Below are 21,469 nucleotides of genomic sequence, written 5' to 3'. Positions count from 1 at the left end.
TTCTATCAAGGTTATATAAATCCACCATCTTACTATGCATGTGCTTTATATTTGTCCCATTTGTTCTATATCCATGTTTCTCTTCCTTTTTGACTTCTTTTAGATTGGCTGAATAGTTTATTATTATGTTGTTATGGTTTGGATGTGAAGTATCCCCCAAAAGTTTCTGTGTGAGACAATGCAAGAAGGTTTAGAGGAGAAATGATTGGGTTACAAGAGCCTTAACCCAATCAGTGAATTAATCCCCTAATGGAATTAACTGAGGGCCAAGTGAAAGCAGGCAGGGTGTGGCCGGAGGAGGTAGGTAATTGTGGGTGTGCCTTTGGCAAGTGGAATCTCTCTCTGCTTCTTGATCATTGTGTGAGCCACTTCCCTCCACCACATCTTCTGTCATGGTGTTCTGCCTCACCTCAAGTCGCAAGGAATGGAGCTGGCTATCTCTGGACTGACCTCTGAAGCCATGAGATCCCAAGTAAACTTTTCCTTCTCTAGGATTGGTCTTGTCAGTCTTTTAGTCACAGAAGAGAAAAATCTGACTAAAACATATGCTTTTCTCTATTGAATTGTAAGTTTTGCACTCTTTTCATCACCAAATCCAAGTCCTCCTTGATTTTCTATGTTCTCTTCTAGATGTTTTATAATTTTGTGGCTTGCATGTAAGTTCAAGGATCTACTCTGAGTTAATTTTTGTGAAAGGTGTAGGGTTATTGACTGATTTAATTTATTTGCATATGGTCCAGTTGTTACAGCATTATTTGTTGAGAAGACCAATGCTTCTCCATTGGATTGCCTTTTCTCTTTTATCAAAGATCAGTTGATCATATTAATGTGTCTCAGTTTCTGAGTTCTCCATTCCATTCCATTGATCTTTTTGCCCAGTATTTCACCAATACCATAGTGTCTTAATTACTGTACCATCATAGGAAGTCTCGAAATTGAGTAATATCAGTCCCTTTTGTCTTTCTTCAAGTATTTGGGTCAGCTACTCCAGATCTTTTGCCTCTCATTAGTTTGTCAGTTTGTGAATATCCAAAAATAACTCGTTTGTTGGGAATTTGAATTTATAGATTATGTTGGAAAAAATTGACATCTTAACAATATTGAGCTTTCCTATCCATGAACATAGAATAGCTCTCCATTTATTTAAGTCTTTAATTACTTTCATCACAATTTTGTAGCTTTCTTCATGTTGCACATATTTTATTTGATTTATTACTAAGTCCTTCATTTTTTTTTGGGGGGGGGTGCTAATGTAAATGGTATTATGTTTCTTATTTCAAAGTCCAATTATTCATTACTAGCACATAGGAAATCAATTGACTTTTATCTATTAACCCTGTATCCTGCAAATTTCCTGCTATTGCTTATTAGTTTCAAGATCTTTTGTGTTAATTCTTTAAAGACAATCAATTCATCTGTGAGTAAAAAGTTTTATTCTTTCCTTTCCAACTGATGTACTTTTCATTTCCTTTTTAATCTTATTATGGAGGCTAATTTCAATATATGCCAAAAAAGAGTGATCTCCTCTAGAAAGGAGGGGGGAAAATCTTCGCCTCATTCCTGATCTTAGTGGGAAAGAGTAGTTTCTCACCATTCAGTATAATTTTAGCTGTAGATTTTATTGTAGATAATTTTTATCAAGTTGTTGGAAGGTTCCTTTATTCCTAGTTTTCTGAGAGTTTTTAATCATATGTGTTTATTGAATTTTATCAAATGTTTTTGCTGTATCAATTGATATGATCATGCAATTTTCTCTTTTTTTTAAATTAAATGATTTTCTCTTTTAATCTATTAGTGTAATAAATCATATTGTCTAATTTTTGAATATTGAACCAGTCTTGCATACCTGGAATAAATCCAACTTCATCATTTTTGTATTGCTAGATTCAATTTTTTAATGATTTGTTAAGGAATTTTTGCATTCATGAAAAATATTGGTCTATATTTTTCTTATAGTGTCTTCATCTAGTTTCAGTTTTAGAGTACGATGACCTCTTAGAAAGAGTTAGAAAGTGTTCATTCTTCATCCATTTTCTGGTAGAGGTCGAAGAGAACTGGTGCATTTTCTTCCTTAAATAAAGTATATAATTCACCAGTGAAACCATCTAGGCCTGGTGCTTCCTGTATTGGAAGTTTATTAATTATTTACTTATTAATTTTCTAGATATGGGGCTACTCATACATCTACTTCTTTTTATGTGAATTTTGATAGATCTTGTCTTTCAGAGGATTGGTTCATTTCATTTTAGTTATCAAATTTGTGGACATAGAGTTGTTTGTAGCATTCCTTTATTATATTTTTAATGTCTATGGAATCTGACTTATACTTCTCTTTGATTTCTAATATTAGTAATTGGTCTTCTCTCTTTTTTCTTGATTAGCCCTGAGTTTTATCATTTTTATTGATCTTTTCAAAGAATTAATTTTGGTTTTATTTATTTTTTCTATTGATTTACTGTTTTATTTTTATTGATTTCTGCACCATTTTTAATTATTTTTTTCTTCTGCTTACAAAAGATTTAATTTTCTCCTCTTTTTCCAGTTTCTTAAAGTGAAAGCTTAGATGATTGATTCTAGATCTTTCTTCTTTCCTCATATATGCATACAGTATGATAAATTTCTAAGCACTGCAGTGAAGTACATCCTAAAACTTTGCTAAGTTATTTCATTTTTATTTAGTTCAAAAAATTGTGAACTCTTCTTGAAATTTCTTCTCTGATCATGTGTTATTTGAACTATGTTGTTTAATCTCCAAGTATTTAGAAATATTTCAGTTATCTTTCTTTTATTTTTTTCTGGTTTTATTATGGTCATAGAGCATATTTTGGATGGTTTCTATTCTTTTAAATTTGTTGAGGTATTTTTTTCCTCAGAATGTGTTATCTTGTAGTGAATGATCCCTGTGAACTTGAGAGGTATGTGCGTTCTGCTGTACCTGAATGAAATATTTCATAAGTGTCAATTAGATCCAGTTTATTGATGGTGCTGTTTATTTCAATTTTATTCTTACTGATTTTCCTGTTAGGTTTATAAACTACTAATACAGATGTTTTGTAGTCTCTAACTAATAGTGGATTTGATATTACTCCTTGCAGTTTTTTCAGTTTTTGCCTTATATAGATTGCCACTGTATCTTTTGGTACTTATACATTAGGGATTATTATGTTATTTTGGAAAGTTGACCCTTTTATCATTATGTAATGTACTCTTTATCCCAGTAAGTTTTCTATTCCTGAAGCCTATTTCTCTGGAATTAATATAGATACTGTAGCTTTCTTTTGATTAGTGTTAAAACATGGTACACATTTTTACTTTTAATCTATCCATATCTTTTGTAATCAAAATTGACAAAATATAGCTGAGCCTTGTTTTTATTATCCATTTTGACAATCTTTTCTTTTAGTTAGTGTATTTATACCATTCACATTTAGAGTGATTAGTAATATAGTTGGATTATTATCCACCATATTTGTGATATTTTTCTAGTTATTGAATTTTTCTTTCTTTCCTAATCTCCTTTTTTTTCTTCCTTGACTCAGTTTTACTGAGCATTTTATGTGATTCCATTTTCTTTCTTCTTTTAGAACATCAATTTTCACTTTAGTGGCTGCCCTAGAGTTTATAGTATACATTTACAGTGAATGTAAATCCACTTTCAATTTATACTATGCCACTCCATGGGTAGTGAGTGTAAGTACTTTGTAATGGAGTATTTCTACTTCCTCCTTCCTGTCCCTTATAAATAACATTGCTGTCATTTGTTTCAGTTACCTGTGGGCTGTAACCACATGATATATACTGTTGTTGTTAATAGTTTGAAATTATCATTAAATCAATTAGAAAGAAAAAAAAATTTTATTTTGCTTTCATTTATTCTTCATCTAACACTTTCTTTATGAAGATATGAGTTCTTGACCCATATTCTGAAGATTTCTTTTATTTATTTATTCATTTATTTTTGACCAAGCAGTTGTAATAGTGACAAATTCATCTAGTTCTGTGGATCTGAGCAAGTGTTTATTTCTTTTTTTATTTCTGTAGGACATTTCTCTGGATATAGAATCTGGGTTGTTGTTTGATTTTTCAACACTATAAATATTTCATTCAAATTTCTTCTCTCATACAAGAATGCTGATATAAGTTATGTTTTTATTTGTTTATGGAATTTTAAAATTCTTTTGTGCAATGGACCAAATGTTTGTGTCCCATGAACATGATTAGGATTGTTGATCTTATAAGAACCCAGAGAGTGAGTTAGCTATTTTTCTAGCCTGTGAGGACACAATTGGAAGTTGCATGCTACAACCCAGAAGAGAGCCTTTATCCAACCACGAGGCACTCTGATCTCAGACTTCCAGTCTCCATAACTGTGAAAAATAAATTTCTGCTGTTTATAAGCCACCCAGTCTATAATATTCTGTCACAACAGCCTGAGCTAAGATGTGCTATTTCCCTCCACTCTTTTCTGGAAATTTCAATATGAAATGCCTACATTGTGTTCTCCAACTTCCTTGGGTCTGTAGTTTGGTGTCTTCCCTTCATTTTGCAAAATTCTCAGCCATTGTTACTTCAAATATTTCTTTTATTCCTTTTCCCTGTTTCTTCTTTAGTATTCCTACAATACTATGTTACACTTTTTGTAATTGTTCCACTGTTCTTGGATATTATGTTGCTTTTTTATTATTCTTTTTTTCCTTTGCACTTGAGTTTTAGAGGTTGTCCTTGTCTCTTCTAACTCATTGATCCTTTTCTCAGGACTGTTCAGTCCACAGGCAAGTCCATCAGAGAGACTTTCATTGCTCTCATAGTGTTTTGGATATCTAGAAGTAACTTTTGATTTTTTTCTTAAAGTTTTCATCTTTCTGATTGTGTTACTTAACTATTCCTGAACATTGTCCATTTCTTTCATTAGAGCCCTTTACAAAGTTTGTCATTTTTTGTTGAAAGGCAGACACCAAGTATGGGACAATAGGAAATGAGGTAAATAGGGCTTCAGGATGAGGGTTGTGTTTATCTGACCAGGAGTTACACACTGTGTTTACTGTTTATTGTGGTTGTAGTTTGGGGCCTTGCTTTTCTTTATAATCTTTTTCCCCCTCCCTGTTATTTTTAGGTTCCCTACAAACTCACTAAACAACCTGAGTTGTGATCTTTAGTTGTGGCAATGCTAAGTCATTGGGGGTGGGGGGTGTAGAGAAGCATCCTGGAGTGTTATGACTAGATCTCAGTCTTTTTGAGAGTGCATATCCTCAGGCTATGGCTTTCACAAGTGCTTCTCAGATCTCGTCCCAGCTACAGAAGATAGAAAGCCTACAGGGAGCTGGTGTTGGGTATATTCCTTCACCCACATCAATTAAGTTCCACTCTGGTCTGAATGTTTATGTCCCCCCAAATTCATGTGTTGAAACCTAAATTCCAAAAGTGCCCTTTAAGAGGTAGGTATGTCATGAGGGTGGAATCCTCATGAGTGGGATTAGTATTCTTATAAAAGAGGTGTAGCCAATTTGGAAAGCAGTATGGAGATTCCTTGGAAAGCTGGGAATGGAACCACCATTTGACCTAGCTATTCCCCTTCTCGGACTATACCCAAAAGACCTAAAAAGAGCATACTACAGGGACACAGCCACATCAATGTTTATAGCAGCACAATTCACAATAGCTAGACTGTGGAACCAACCTAGATGCCCTTCAATAGATGGATTTAAAAAATGTGGCATTTATACACAATGGAATATTACTTAGCACTAAAAAGTAACAAGATCATGGCATTTGCAGGGAAATGGATGGCATTAGAGCAGATTATGCTAAGTGAAGTTAGCCAATCCCTAAAAAACAAATGCCAAATGTCTTCTCTGATATAAGGGGGGTGACTCAAAATGGGTTAGGGAGGAAGAGCATGAGAAGAAGACTACCACTAAATAGGGAAGAGAGGTGGGAGGGAAAAAGAGGAAGAATGGGAGTTTCACGGAAGATGGAAGGAGACCCTCATCGTTATACAGAATACATATATGATGTTGTGATGAGAAAAAGAAAAAGAAGTGTGTCACTTTAGATTGGATAGAGAGAAATGATGGGAGGGGAGGGGAGGAGTAGGGGGGATAGGAAGGGCAGCAGAATAGAATAGACATTATGATTGCTGTATGTATATAGGTAACTATGACCAGTGTGATTCTGCAATCTGTACAATTAGAAAAATGAGAAATTATACCCCAATAATTCAAATGTATGAATTGCCAAGATCATTGTAATGTCATGTGTAGCTAATAAAAAAAAAAAAAGAGGCCCCAGAGAGTTGGCTACCATCTACCTACCATCTGCAAGGAAGAAGGCCCTCACCAGACAATGAATTTCTAGCACCTTGATCTTAGACTTCCAAACCTCCAGAATTGTGAGAAGTAAATGTTGGTTGTTTATCAACCACCTGATTTTTGGCATTTTTGTTCTAAGACCCCAAATCGACAAAGACAGGCTCTAATAAAATGTTTTCCATTGAAGGCAGGTATTAAACAGAATGCTCTGGGCCCTTTTCAAAATCACTCCTTTTCCACTCTCTCTATTTGAAGCATGAAGGGATTTTTCTCTGGTCTTCATGATCCAGACTTGGAAATCAGGATCAGGTTCGTATTCCCCTGGTGTTGAAGACTGAACATCCAAGAACCTCTGAGGCAAGCATAGAAAGCAAATTTTACTTAGAAAAGAGACAGAACAGAGATATCAGACTTCTCCAGAGAGAAGTCCTGGTCCAGATCACCCCCTCCCCACCTCCTATTTCTATCCTTCCTACTGTTTGTACCCAAAGGCAGGGAAAGAGCAGCCCAGGGGGGAATCATTCACAACTCCTTTTTAAGGAGGAGTGATTCCACAGTGGTGTTCCCCCTGGTTGAAGGGGGAAGTGCAAGATGAAGGTGTTAGCAACCCATTTCCTTTTCTTTAATAATTAGCCCTCATCTTTCTCATCACTTATTTTCAATGCTGACTACCTGTCCTTTGCCTCTGTCTTATTCACTTGGTGCTTGGAGGTAAAACTCATGGAAACATGAGGCCCTTCTTAAGATTGGGTCCCCTGAAGTCTTTCACTCCTAGCTCGTCCACAGTCAACCTTCTGCAATTCATCAATTACAGAGTTTCAGATTGGTGTTATGAAATAATTCCGAAGGTGGAGTGCTGACCATTGCACTACAGTGTGAATATACTTAACATGGCCAAACTGTACACGTTAAAGTGGTTAAGATGGCAAATTGTATGTATATTTTACCACATAAAATTTTCTTTAAAAATAAGTTAATTAGCTGGATGTGTGTAATCCCAGCTACTTGGAAGGGTGAGGGAGGAGGATCGAAAGTTCAAGGCTATTCTGGGCAATTTAGTGAGACCCAATGTCAAAATAAAAGATAAAAAGAGGTGGGGATATAACTCAGTGGTAGAGTACTTGCCTAGCATGTACAATAGCAATAATAATAATAATAAGAAGAAGAATATAATTAATTTAAAGTTCTTTTATGAGTATTGTTATGGTGTGAATCGAAGATGTCCCACAAAGGCTCAGGCTTGAAGGTCTGGCTCCCAATGCAGCAATGTTCAGAAATGGTGCTTTTGTGAAATGATTATGAGGGCCCTGACCTCATCAGAGGAGATTCATCCATTGATGGATTAATAAGGTGATGGCATTATTGGAAGGTGATGGAAATTGTAGTGGGGTACCCAGTTGGAGGAGAAAGTAGATCACTGGGGGTGATCTTGTCCCTGGTCCCTTTCTCTTCCTCTGTCTCTCTGCTTCCTGGTTGCTGTGAGCTGAGTGGTTTCCTCCACCATGCCCTACTGCCATGATAGTCTGTCTTACCTCAGGCCCGAAACAATGGAGCTAGTCAACTTTGGACTGAAACCTCTGGAACTGTGAGCCAAAATAATCGTTCCTCCTGTAACTGTTCATTTGATCACAGCAAGGAAAAACTAGCTAACACAAGTTTAAAAAATGTTGACCATTTTTAGCCATTCTGAGTGGAGATGAAGAGGACTACCATTTTTCATAAAGGAATCTCTGGGCTTGTTGAACATGTCATGGAGAAGCCACTGCCTTCTCCTCATCCTGTCTCTTCTCCATTCCCAGGTGGAAGTCCAGCCCAGACCCCAAAATTTCCTAAATCCCTGTCTTTGGGCAGTGTTCCATTCCCCACACCCAAAGCTGACCTGACATTAAGGCAGTGGTTTCCAGAGTGGGTGAGAAAAATCCCCAGAAGTATTTCCAGTGCTAAACATGTCATCATATTTGTGTGTACACAGAGAAAAATCTTTGGATGGTAACAAAATAAACCAAACCACTTACTACCAAATTTAGACATGTGGAAACTGTAGAGAATTTTCTTATGTGGGAGGGAGACTTCACTATAAACCTGTGTGTGTTTTTTAAATGTTTGTGACATGTGAATATATAAATTGTTAAAAAATTAATTACAAATAAAAATTATTTTTATTTGCAACTTTTACAAACAAGAGCAAGATATTACATTGGATCACATTTGAGCTGCAGGTTGGGGCTGGCATCTTCACTTGGTCTACAAGGCTTAGGTCTCCCTGTGGGGTGAATGAAGCACAGGCAGAGGGGAGGTGTTGACTTTCCAGCAGACTTGTATCAGCAGCTACTAGGAGAGGCAGAGATGAGAGCCTGAAGCAGGAAGAGGTGGCCCAAGAAAGCCAGGTGGCCCACAGTGAAGCAAGCAAAGGTAGGGAGAGGAAACTTGGAAGAGCTTTGGCATCATGGCAGCCAGGTGAGAGTGAATGGGAACCTCAGGAGCATACAACCAGATACACCAGGTGTGTCACCCTATGGGGGCTGTAGCAAGCACAAGAGCAGAGATCCCAAAGAGAGGAAGCTCAGAGTGTGCAGCCACAATCCAGAGTGGACATCAGCAGGGAGAGGTCTAGGGCACGTAATGCTCTGTTGCATATTTACAGAGTGCCCTCTAGGCCAGGCCCCTGGGGACACATGTACTGTGATGATGCCCCAGGGAGGTCATGGTCTGGTGTGGAGCACAGGTGAGGACACCAAGGTTCCTATTTATGGAAGCAGGTGCTAGAACAGAGGTGCTCAGGGAAGAGGCATGGTCCCCAGTCTGGGTACATTAGGGAAGATTTCCTAATAGGGATGCTGCCCTTTGTGCAGTATGAGTGGGCCACAGAAAGGGAAGCCCAGGCTTAGCAAATATGCTAGATAAAACACAAAGGCCAGTAACAAGAAAGATAAATCCATAGGGGATGTTTGAAGAGTTCTGCAGGGAAAGTGGGGGCAGCTGGTTCCATGGCTGTGGGAGTGGAACAACTGAGGCTGGGTTTGCACAGCATACCAAACACAAGTGGCCCTTCAGAGAACTAGTGGCCACAGGAGAGTGACCAGAGCACCCCCTGACATTGGTTCTCTCCAGGTCACCCCAGGATCTCAGAGGGGAGAGATCAGGAAGCAGCCTTTCTCCCTGGAGCTTGAGGTGGGAGGGGTCGGGAGTCAGGGAAGTGTGTCTCCCCCTCTCCTTCCTGCTGATTTAGTTGAGAGACTAGGACCCATCAAGTACCATTCCTTAGGTAAAGCAGACAAAGAACAGAGAGTCTCAGTGGGAACATTTCTCATTGAGCCAACACTGGGAAATGATCCCATCTCACCAAAGCCAAGGGAGCCTTCAATAGGGACTATCAGAAACTTTTTCCAGAACTTCAAATAGGTCCTCAAAACAGCCAGTGGCACCTCAGATGGTTTAAGCTCATGGCTACCCGAGGATAAGTCTCTGGAGTCTTTCCTTGTGCCACTGTGGATCTAAGTGATAGTCAGAGGTATTCCAAAATAAAAGGGGATTCCACAGATAAATGAGTTTTGAGTGATGCTATTAGCCAAAAGTAAGGATTCTTCTTCATTGAAGAGCATTTAATATCCTATTATGCACTGTGGATCTCTAAGAGGAAAATACAGTATGCTGAACTGCCCAAATTCAGTTCACTGAGGAATCATTATAGGAGAATGCCCAAGCCCCCAAGGAACCCAGTTTAGAGAATATTGGAGAATGTTGTCCCTGGGATGATACAATACTACAGGGGAGACCGTTTCTGAGCTAGGAAGCACTCAAAGTAGACACCACTCCTCTTCATCCTGGCCACTTGAAAAAAAATATAAAAAAGCTAATTGATTTCTTGGGAAGAAGGAACTGACATAATGGAAAAGAGAAACTACTGCTAGGCAAAGAACTGGGAGAATTTGGGACTAATTGCTAATCTGTTTAACCAGGTTGTCTTATTTGTTCACTTCCTAAATCAACTGGGAAAGAAAGAATAAGCTTTAACAAGTATGTCAGAACCCCTCCTGCTGCTTCCCAGTCTTGTAGAACTTGCCTTTATCCACTGGATGCTCTGTGAACTCACACTTTCTATTTGTTTCCCTAGCAGCCTCCCCTTGGCCTGTGTTTTAGAGAGTTTTTCAAATAGTCAAATGATTAAAATACAAAATCTTTCTACTAGTTTAAGCAGAAGATTCAAATAACACAAGTATTCTGAGAACTTTTTGTTTAAACTTTTTGTATAAAGTTTTTTCTAAGATTTATGGCATGTACCCCACATTTTCTTTCTCTTTGAGGGTGATTTTCTTCTTATGGATCACTGTCACTAAATTGGGCAAAATCCAAATTTTAGTAGTGGTGAAGCACTATTCAAAAGAGATGAGACCAGTAGGTGATTACCTTGATTATTATGAACTCTCGGGTTCCCACAGAGCACAATGTATGAAGTAGAAATGGTCATTTGTGTGCCAGGTGCCAAAGAGGAGCACAGTGTGCTGAACCCTCACAAGAACTCTGAGACATCTTTCAGGGTGATCTGTGAGAAGACACAGCTGGCTGAGTGGAGTTCATGCTCGTCGTTTTGTGCCCCCACGATTCTGTTCTTTTCCTGCGGTCAGCTGCTATAAACAAAAGAAATTTGCAGTCAGACTTGATTTAAGCAAAATAATCTCTCATTATGGTTCCTGCCCAAATTTCTTCTAAGGAACACAGACGTCTTGAAGAAAGAAAAGTTTGAGTTGACTTGAATGTAATTAGATCCACATTTTGGGAGGTTCGCCATGGCTCCAAAGTGAAGATTTAAGAGGCATTAGTCACGGAGTTTGAAAGTCCTCCATTAGGTCCCACCAGAGGGCAGAATGTTACTCTCAGGCTTGCTTGGATTCCAGCACAGTGACACACTGGGACTTCTGACATGTGGATGGTGGAGTTGTGGATTAACGAGATGTCAGGAATTTAGTGAGGAGAACCAGCTCAGCTAAAGCTTCCTCCTTGGAACTTCTGGAAGCTCCAGCTGTGACCCTTCATCATGGCAGGGCCCAGGACATACCCACATGACTACACCAGTTCTTGACACTCGTACTGTCATGAGACATCTACAGAACTTTAACATAATGTACGATCTCCACTGCAAAGCTGCCAGTTTTATTTTCATTGTAGGTCATTCTAAAAATTAAAAAGTGTTAAATGATTGGCAGGTTCTTTTCACCCATGTGTTTGTTATTCCAGCACACGTCATCTGCCAGCATTGCAACATAACACACTGAGGAGCAAGAAAATAAAGAAAAAAAGAGCAAAGAAAAAAAAAATGTAAAAGAAAACTCTTCTAAGCAGATAGGAAGTCATTGCCCAATTCAGGTGTTCCTGTAGATATCTCCATGGTTGATTCTCACAAGTCTGTGTCTTCCCCTCAGGAAAAGGGGCACACTGGAGCTTCTAGCTCCCATCAGCCTGGAGCTGCGTGGAGTGGAGAAGTGTGGTGTGGGAGGATGCTGCCAATGTTAAATTACTGATGTGGCCTGGAATCCTTTGAAGAGTAACCAGCATGTTTGGGCTAGCAGGGCCCTTGAGCTCTGTCCTCATACTACTTAGCTAAACTGGTCTTCTCACTAGTAAGACCCTGTGCCTCTGGACAAAGATGAGGGGCTTCCAAAGTCCACATTCCAAATGCCCAAAGACCTTACTTTCCCCCAGGCAAGAAAATTTAATTTATTTACATTACTTTTTTCTCAGTCTTTGGAGAAATGCAGGCAAAATCCATGGCAATCGAAGGCATTGGTAGTAAACCTCTTGATCTTTGCCTCCTCTAGATATCCATGTATTTATTTTTATAATTATCTTTTGTAACAACAGCAACTATTTAAGTTACACTCTGGCCTTCTTCATTCACAGAAGCATTGTGAGAAGATGTATGATGTCAATTTACAAAGCCAGTGTATGTTTTTTAATCTTCTATTTCAGCTTCTTTATTTAAGAGAGAGTCTGCCAATTGAGTCATTTGTAAGTCAAGTCTATCTTGTTTTAAAATATAAGTAAATAACTCAGAAACATGGAAAGCAGAAGCCTACCTCTGCAGCCAATCCCAGGAGCAATTTAATATTTGGCACTGACATATCTTACCTCAAATAAGATTTTGAAAAGGAAAGTGTTTGGATTTGGACTTCCAGGCCAGGATTTCTTAGCCAGTGCCAACCTGAGACTCGCATTTTTCAAGTCTCCCTCAACCTGCCTTCTGTTCTTAGTTTTGCCTTTGGTCTTCCCTACTATTGCCTCTTATGGCCCCGGAAACCATGCTCTGATTTTGTATGATGCCCTGCAGTCTTCCACCTCCTGCTCTTTTGCCTAAAGTGCCTAAAGTTCCTCCTTGGAACTTCTGGAAGCTCCAGATTCCTCAAATCTGCCCCCGAGTGTCCCACCCAAACTACATGCCCAGTCGGAAAACATCTGTTACAGTTTGAAATGTTCCCCCAGTGGCTCCTATATTGAAGACTTGGACTCCAAACTGCAGTGCTATTGAGAGTTGAAGGAAACTTTAGCGGGTAAGGCCTGGTTAGAAGAAAGGGATCACTGAGGACATGCCTGTTGTCCCCAAACCTCCCTCCCCCAACCCCCACCTCCCACTGCCTGCTTCCTGGCCACCATGAGGTGAGCAGATTTTGGGGGAAATGATTAAAGCAACAGTAAGGAAAATAACTGCTGTGGATTGTAATGCAGTGAATATGTTCAAACTCACGAGTTCGTACTGACATTCTGAAAAAAGAAACACATTCGTCATATCTTGGGATGATGCCAAGAAACCAACTCATTACACTGGAAACTAAATTCACTTCCCTGCCCTTTCTATGCAAACTCTACATCAGAGTAACCAAATCCAACCAGCGCAACTTTCTCTTTTGAGATGAATTCCAGCCAAAAGCTGAAGAAGACAGCATCAAACTAGAAGATCTCCATTTTACAAGTCCTAGTGGTGATATAATGTCTCTATACAATCATCATTGAATTCTGCTGATGTTGCAAAAGGGACAACTAGACATTTTATGTCTCTCGATGGAAGGAGAGTATCACCAATGAAAGAATCTAGTGGCAAAATCCACCTTGAATCTGAACAAGCTTTGACTGTTGGTCAGGAAATTCAGGGAACCAAGGAGCATGAGAAACATCACTGACTTTCCTCACAGTCTGCTTCCAGAGCGACCTAAACCCAGGCCCCCTGGGTTTCCATCACCATCCCCTGCCAAACAACCTGGCTCCCACTACCTTCTCTCAATGGTAGTGGAAGCTACCTTCACTTTCACATGAGTGAGTGCACAGGTGACCATCCCAACACCTCTCACCAACTGTGACCATCTTCTTAACTCTTATACACATTGTCCTTATTCCTTACCCATGACAAGAAGGATGCCCACCTCCAAGGCTGGATGTGGATCAAGTGGGTTAGTATTCAAAGAGCAGGTAGGACAGGACTTGCACACCATTACAGCTCAACACACATCCATACAGTTAGTTAGTGCTTTTGCTGATGGTTCAGTTGCCCACTGGACACATAAGGATTCTCTGACACTAACAGCATCTCTCTATGGTTCTCATACATGGTTTCCATGTATCAGTTCATCCAGGTGACATGCACAGAGGATGGTGCCTCTAGGGTGTAGGCATTCTGCTCAGGATCTGCTCCCACCAGTGCCTCCGGCTCAGTGCTGTCCAACAGAAACATAATGTAAGCCACAGATCAGATTTGTCATTTTAAATTTTCTAGTAGTCCGTTTTTAAAAAGTAAATAGGAGCAGGTAAAAAAAAAATAACATTTTATTCAACTTGATATAGCCAAAATATTTCAATATGCAATAAGCATGAAATTTTCATCAGAAGTCTTGGTAATCCCATGTTTCTTTTCTACTCAGAACCTACCTCAGTTCAGGCTGGCTTCATTTTGAGTACTCAGTAATCACGTGGTTTGTAGTCCTATGTGGGACATCACAAGTCTCAGTTTTTAAGCTTCATCGTGCATGACATGGGGAGGAGAGATGACTTCTTTGGGAAGCCTGGGGCACCCTTTTTTACATATTATATGAGAAAGTCCTATTTGTCTAGGAATAGGTCCACTCCCCAGAGAAAGACTTACTGTCAGGTGACAAGGATGGGACTAGTCATTGGTATTGACCACTGTAGTACTCCAGCTTTCTGTTACTGCAACAACAAAATGCTTGAGATAGGCCACTTACAAGGAGGAAAGTTTTGTCTCATAGTTGGAGGTTTCAGTCCATGGTTGGTTGGGCCCACTATTTTAGGCCTGTAATGAGACAATATCTCATGGCAGTGGCATGTGATAGGACATAACTGCACATCTGGTGGTGGTGGTGAAGCAAAGAGAGAGACAGAAGAGGAGGGATGACGTTCTAATAGTCCCATAAAAGGCATATCACAAATGACCCAACTTCTTTCTACTAGGCTCTGTCTCCCAACAGTGTCATGGGCTAGGGACTAAATATGTCTCTTTTGGAAGACATTCAAGATTCCAAATTATAGCAACCATCAGGTTACCATGCTTTTCTGCCATGACGGGCTGACCTTTGGCTTTAGTTTTCCATGAGCCCTTCTCTGGCATCTCCCAGGCTGATTACTGATGTCCCAGCAACACTCTGCCTCCAGAACTGCCTCTGCCTGTGCCGTCAGAACTATAGCCACTTACCACCCTCCTTCTGACTCTGAAAGGAGTCTGCTACAGCCATGAGTCTATCAGGTCTCTGGAGCCAAACACGAGTTGCCAAGAAGGATGGCCCAAGAGTTGGGACAAGGTTGACACTGTGCAGTCTTTTGTGTGGCTAACTTGCCCAGAGGGCATGTGAAGTGGAGCAGTATGGGCCCAGATTGTCAAGTTCACTCCCTGAGCTCTGGGGGACACAGTCTGAACCTGGGACCACCCTCCCAGACCCTAAGTTTCAGGAGGTGACACCTGACCCTATCCATCCTGAGATCATATACACCCCAGCACAGCATGTGGGAAGTCAAGCTTTGCCCTCCCACATACCCGTGTGTGCCCATTCTGTTTGGACTAGCTTGTCAACCTTTGGTAATCACAGACCTAAGAGAAGCTAATGAAAGAAAGGACAGACCTTCCTTCCCAGAAAATGGCCCGGCTATGTGCACAATCCTGCATCCATTATGGGAGTTCAGACACTTCCTGAGCCCCCTCAGTGTCCTTCTGGGTCCGTTGTCACCTCCTGAAACTTTGGGTCTGGGAGTGTGGCTCCAGGTTCAGTCTGTGTCCCCCAGAGCTCAGGGACTGAACTTAACTATCTGGGCCCATCCTGCTCCACCTCACATGCCCTCTGGGTAAGTTAGCCACTCATAAGCCTCAATGTCCTCGTCTGTGGACATGTCTAACTGCTCTTTCGTCTGAGCCATCTGCATCTCTGCCAGCTCCTTTTTCAGATGGTGGAGGCAGCCCATGCCCAGAAAACTTCCAGATGTTTGTGGAAGACACAGCACCCCCCACCCCCAAAGAGAGAGAGGTAAAGGAATATTTCAGGATTGGGGTATTTTCCTTATAGTTAGGTTGAGAAAACTCACTAAAAGCTGAAATAAGTATTCACATAGCAAATACAAAACTCCCACCATGGTGGTTTTGGGGTGACTCTGGATATCAGTCAAGCAGGCTGCTGGTAGAGTGGGGATTGTGAGCATTTAAAGCATCCAGACAGAGATAAGAGTCATGTGGGGCTCAAGCTGCATTTGCAGCTGTGTTCACCTCGACCTCTGGCCCAACTTCAGATGGCTTATAAAAGGATTAGCAATAATTAGTACCATGTGCCTCCTTTTCCCAGTTCACCAGGGCCTGGGCACTGCCCTCCTGATGAGGGGCTTCTGGAAGAATGATTATGTCCAATTGTCGCAATTATGCAAACCAGGCTGACATTTCTAGCAGGGGAAGGTCTGGCTGGGGTGCAGGAGGAGGTAGGGGAGCCACTTCAAAGGGAATGCTCTAGCTGCCCCGTATCTCTCAGGCCCCAAGGCTGCTTTTGTGGGATCCCACACTGAGTGGCCTGAAAGTTTGGAGCCTGGTTTCCTTTTCTGGCCTGGGAGCTAAGTCATGGGGCCATTGCCTCACAGAGATCATGAGGGCCAGTGCACAAGCGCTTACATGCTCCTCATGTGGATTGCTCCTCTTAAAGCGTGGGCCCCCCTCACCCAACTTCCTGCCCTGGCCCAAGGAGGAGGCTGGAGGACACCAGGCTGCACCCTTCACACTCCATTGCTGTGGCAGGTAAGCTCAGACGTGGGCAAGCTCCTGTTCCCATATCGCAGGCTTACTTCCCTGGGACTTCTTGTTCCTCTTGTGCAAAGGGAATGGGTGCGAGATCCATGCTCAGCCTGAATTCCAAGAGGTTCTCAGCAGGCTAGGTCCACCAGGTTGATTGGCTGAGGGAAAAATCTCAGAACAGCTCAAATACTCTGAACTTCCCTCGGGGCCAGTTTCTAAAGGCAGGTGCCAGGGATTTGCTCAGAAGCTCCAGCTCCAGGGTCAGGTGTCTTGCCTATCATTTCTCAACATCTTACTTCCACATTCCTTCCCTTGGAATCTGCATCTTCCTTAAAACCTCCCTCTGCAAGGAAACTCTGAAGTGGGCAAGGTGGAGTTTATACCTGTAAGCCTTTATCCCATGATAATTTTAACTATGAAAGCCTTGGGGGAAAGACTGGATATATTACACTGGGTTTTGAGGGGAGACCTGTGGTCTCTCTCAGTGCCAGTGGGAGCATGATTTTTTGAAATTGGTGTTTGGATTCAGCAGTATGTGCCAAAGACCAGCAATTCCTTGTCTAAGAATCCACCCAAAGCAAATGATCCTGAAAGTATGCCAAAATTTACATAGCATTGTTTACCACCATGCAACATGTTGAACAATCCAAATGTCCAAAAATAGAAGATTTGGCACATGAATCATTGTCTGCCCTTAGAATAAAAAATATTGAGCCACTTTTAAAATGACAGAGAAAAAAAGCACACTGATTATGTGCAAAGTGACCATATTTTTTATTCTATGCACATGCACATGTCTAATCTATTCAAAGAAAAAAAGCCTAGGAATACATGAAAATGTTATTGGTTGTTATTTTAAGACGGAGGCCTTAGAGAAATATTTATTTATTTATTTTTACATTTCTCTTTCTTTCCCTTCTTCTTTAATTATTTTCTATGACTAATACATTTTCTTCTTTAACAAAAAATATACCTTTTTTAAAAAAAAAACTTAGCAAAATTCTCATAAATAGTGGGGGAGGTAAGGGACAAGACAACATCTGCAGGAATTATACTTGGGTTGACAAGGAATAAGAATTGAAAAATAAAGGTGAGAGAAGGAAGATGAGAAAAATTTGCTCAGTCTGAATTAAATATGTAGAGAGGATTTAAGAAAGGAGCCCAGCCTCTCTGTGAGTGGACTTGAAGAATATGGGTTTGATTTTTGGGAAGAGTTGTATCTGCTAATGTTCACCAAATACTATTTTTGGACTATCTAGCATTAGTTTTAACTCAGGGCATTGCAACTGTATTTGTAGCATAAATTGGTCACTTTGCAACTTTTTTGAGGTCCCAGAAAATGTCACTGGAAACACCAACTAGTGTTGAATGTGTTTGCTGTAATTGTTTATGTTTGCTTGATTATTGTCTAAAAGAATTCAGAATGTTGTTTGGTTTGGGTCTTTGAAACCTCATTTATTTGCTTTGCAAAGTTGATAAATAGTACAAGAAATGGAATAACAAATTTACTTGTCATCTTCCTTCTTAACTGAGTGAAAATAAAACAGATTTTCTAAAATCTGAAATCCCCTCACTTAAGGCATTAGAGTTTTTAGAAAATTCTATTTTGGTTAAAAAAAATGTTTTCAAGATGCTCTATAATTTGTGTGTGTGTGTGTGTTGTGTGTGTGTTGTGTGTGTGTGTGTGTGTGTGTGTGTGTAAATTCTGAACCTGGGAAATGAAAGACTTCAGCCAGAGAAAAAATAAGTCCCAATCCCTATTGCCTTCCACAACTTAGAGGTTAATGGAATTCAATGTCTAAAAACTTCCATTAAAAAGACAATAGTCAGGGGCTGGAGCTGTGGCTCAGTGGTAGAGTGCTCGCCTAGCATGTGTGAGGCACTGGGTTTGATCCTCAGCACCACATAAAAATAAATTAAATAAAGGCATTGTGTCCATCTACAACTAAAAAATTTTTTTAAAAAGTCAATAGTCAGAGACACATTACTATTAGTGATATGCAAAGGGAACTGACCAATCAGTATCTACCATATCTCTCCTTTCCTAGCTCCAAAGTTACATTTGGCAATTGGTGAATGAATTACAACATCCACTGGGAGTAGCCAGGGTCCAGGAAACTGGTTGATCTATTGTTCTAGACACACATCACACAATTTTCCCAGGCTCCTGTCAAGAGCATCTTTTGGTATTGATCTCACTGGTTTCCAGAAATTGTCTCCAGTTACTATCCAACTGGGAAAAAATGCATTTACAATGCTGGAGATGACTTTAAGAAAAGAGGCTAGGACTGGAGCTGTAGCTCAGTGGCAGAGCACTTGCCTAGCACATGTAAGGCACCAGGTCCAATCCACAGCACCAAATAAAAATAAACAAATAGAACAAAGATATTTTGTCCATCTATTAAAGGAAGGAAGGAAGGAAGGAAGGAAGGAAGGAAGGAAGGAAGGAAGAAGGGAGGGAGGAAGGAGGAAGAAGGAAGGAAGGAAGGAAGGAAGGAAGGAAGGAAGGAAGCAAGCTAATGTCAACCACAGGATTTCCCTCTGCCAGAGGCCTCTTCACTTCTGTGCATTCCCCACTATCCCTGGCCTCCACCCCACCTGGTCTTCCCCCTCCATGAACATGACAAAACAGTTGTTCTCTTCCCTCAATGCAACTTTTCTGTCCCATGTTCATTCCAGCAGGGTTAGGACTTCAAGGTAAAAGTGACGCCCATGGCAGGTGGCTTCTTTCCGTGGCCATAGGCTCTTCCTGCAGATAGCATCAGGACAGGCAGATTCCTCTAGCATGGAGTGGTGGAAAGCATGCAGGTCAGGAATCAAGGCCAAGGGTCCTTTTTGCTTGTTAATCATTGTAAACATAATGCATGAATATGTAATGTAAAACCAGACAGAAGAGTCAAGTGAAAATCTTTCTTACATGGTTCCCCTCTTCACTGTCTCCCCTTGCTGCTGACTGTGCTTAATGGTTTGATGGGTATCATTCTAGTCTAATAGAAATAGCACGTGAGCCACCAACTTAGTTTTAAATAGCATAGTATCCAGGTTAAAAAAAATTAAAAACAAATAAGTGAAATTGACTTTAATTCTATATTTTGTTGAACAATATATCCAAAATATTACCAGGTCAATATGTAGTCTATATCAAAACTTATTAATGCCCCTTTTTGCAGTAAGTCTTCAAAATCCTGCCAGATGCGTTCTTAGGCTCTCATTTAAATACAGTGAATGGTATTTTGCCATCTTACACTTTCACTCAGAGCATATCTCAATTGAGACCACATTTCAGGTGCTCAACGGCCACATATAGTCACTGTCTACTTTGTTGGACAGATCAACTCTAGACTTTTTCATATCAAGAAGCTTGTCCTGTCACACTACACTAGGTCCTATCAGACTAATATTAAAAAAATTAATAATAGAGACATTTTATACTTTTAGAATGGTTCTATTTTATTCTTTTTAATGATTTCACAGTTCACCATTTGGTACATCATTATTGGTCTTACCAGTCCCTAATGTTAGCTAATGAGAGAAAAGAAGGACTGGCTATGCAAATATTAACACCTCACAGGTCTAGCCCCTGGCACTACGGTGCAACAGTTTCCGGAGTCCTGGGAACTCTTAGTGAGGAATCCCAGAGATGGGGACCTGAAGGGGTGGCAAAGGTCAAAGAGCACTGGAAAGGAGAGATTGCCCATGGAAGCCAGGTGGTAGAGGAGACTGGTCCTGGACTCTGTTCTTCTCTCCCGTAAGCACTGAACTGCACCCTCCTAGTTCCTGAAGACCAGGCTGGCACTTAGGAAAAAAAAAAAAAGCATTCAGGAATATAGTCATTTGCCACAAAATGACATTTTAGTCAATGACAGACCATATATATGACAGTGTTCTCCTGAGATTATAATGGGGGGATAAAAATTCCTATTGCCTAGTGAAGTCACAGTCATGGAAATATTACAGCACAACACATCACTCATGTATTTGTGGTGACGATGGTGTAAACAGATCTATTGCACTGCTGGTGACATGCAATTATGGATAGTATATAAGACTTGACAATGAGAATAAATGATTAAAGAGTAGTTTCAATATTTACTACATAATACTTTTTATCATTTCAGAGTGTACTCTTATTTCTTAAGAAATTTACTGCAACAGTGTGCCTGCCACGTTACACTAGCAGCAGCCTCATATATCTAGTATTTGTGTACGTACACTGATGTTCACAACAAAATTACCTCGTGACACTTTTCTCAGAATGTGGGATTGCACTGAGTGATATGGGACTACAGTGTGTGAAATGTCTGCATGATGTTTAAAGAATAATAAACAGGTCCTTATATATTGCCACCAGGTCCAGCTCTTCTGATTGCATTCCTTGCCTCCCAGAGATAGCATTGCCCAACCTTGCAGTGCTTTGTCCCTTGTTCTTACCTTCTGCTTTGAGTTTTATTTTTTTAAATAACTTATTGAGATGAAATTTATAAAATAGGAAATTAACCACTTTAAATCGAACAGTTCAATGGTATTTCTTGCATTCACAATGTTGTGCAACCACCTCTATCCATCCAAAACACTTCCATTGTTGTTAAGTACAACCCTGTATCCATGAGCAATTTCCCCCCTTTCTCCCTTCCTGCTCCCCACTCCCAGAAATCACAAATCTGTGCTGTGTTTCTATGGAATCATTCTATTCTAGATGTTTTTTTTTAATTTTTTATTGTTGGCTGTTCAAAACATTACATAGTTCTTGATATATCATATTTCACACTTTGATTCAAGTGGGTTATGAGCTCCCATTTTTACCCCATATACAGATTGCAGAATCACATCAGTTACACATCCATTGATTTACATATTGCCATACTAGTGTCTGTTGTGTTCTGCTGCCTTTCCT

General features: G+C 40.2%; 1 protein-coding gene across 2 annotated transcripts in view; it reads left to right on the top strand.

The window, feature by feature from the left end:
- The window catches only part of Trpm1 (transient receptor potential cation channel subfamily M member 1), a 144,687-nt gene that overhangs the window by 17,038 nt on the left and 106,180 nt on the right, over positions 1-21,469 (top strand). Inside the window, exon 1 of one of the 2 annotated variants that reach the window (XM_048790397.1) lies at positions 16,489-16,578. The exons of the other annotated variant lie outside the window; for it this stretch is intronic. The gene's annotated coding sequence lies outside the window, so the exon portion shown is untranslated. Of the gene's footprint in view, positions 1-16,488; positions 16,579-21,469 lie in introns of those variants that run through there. 2 annotated transcript variants of the gene reach the window in all.

This window comes from Marmota marmota, unplaced genomic scaffold (assembly GCF_001458135.2).
Source record: "Marmota marmota marmota unplaced genomic scaffold, marMar, whole genome shotgun sequence".
Taxonomy (NCBI): domain Eukaryota; kingdom Metazoa; phylum Chordata; class Mammalia; order Rodentia; family Sciuridae; genus Marmota; species Marmota marmota.
The sequence above is the reverse complement of the archived record's forward strand: the minus strand, read 5'-3'. Positions and strand labels throughout refer to the sequence as shown.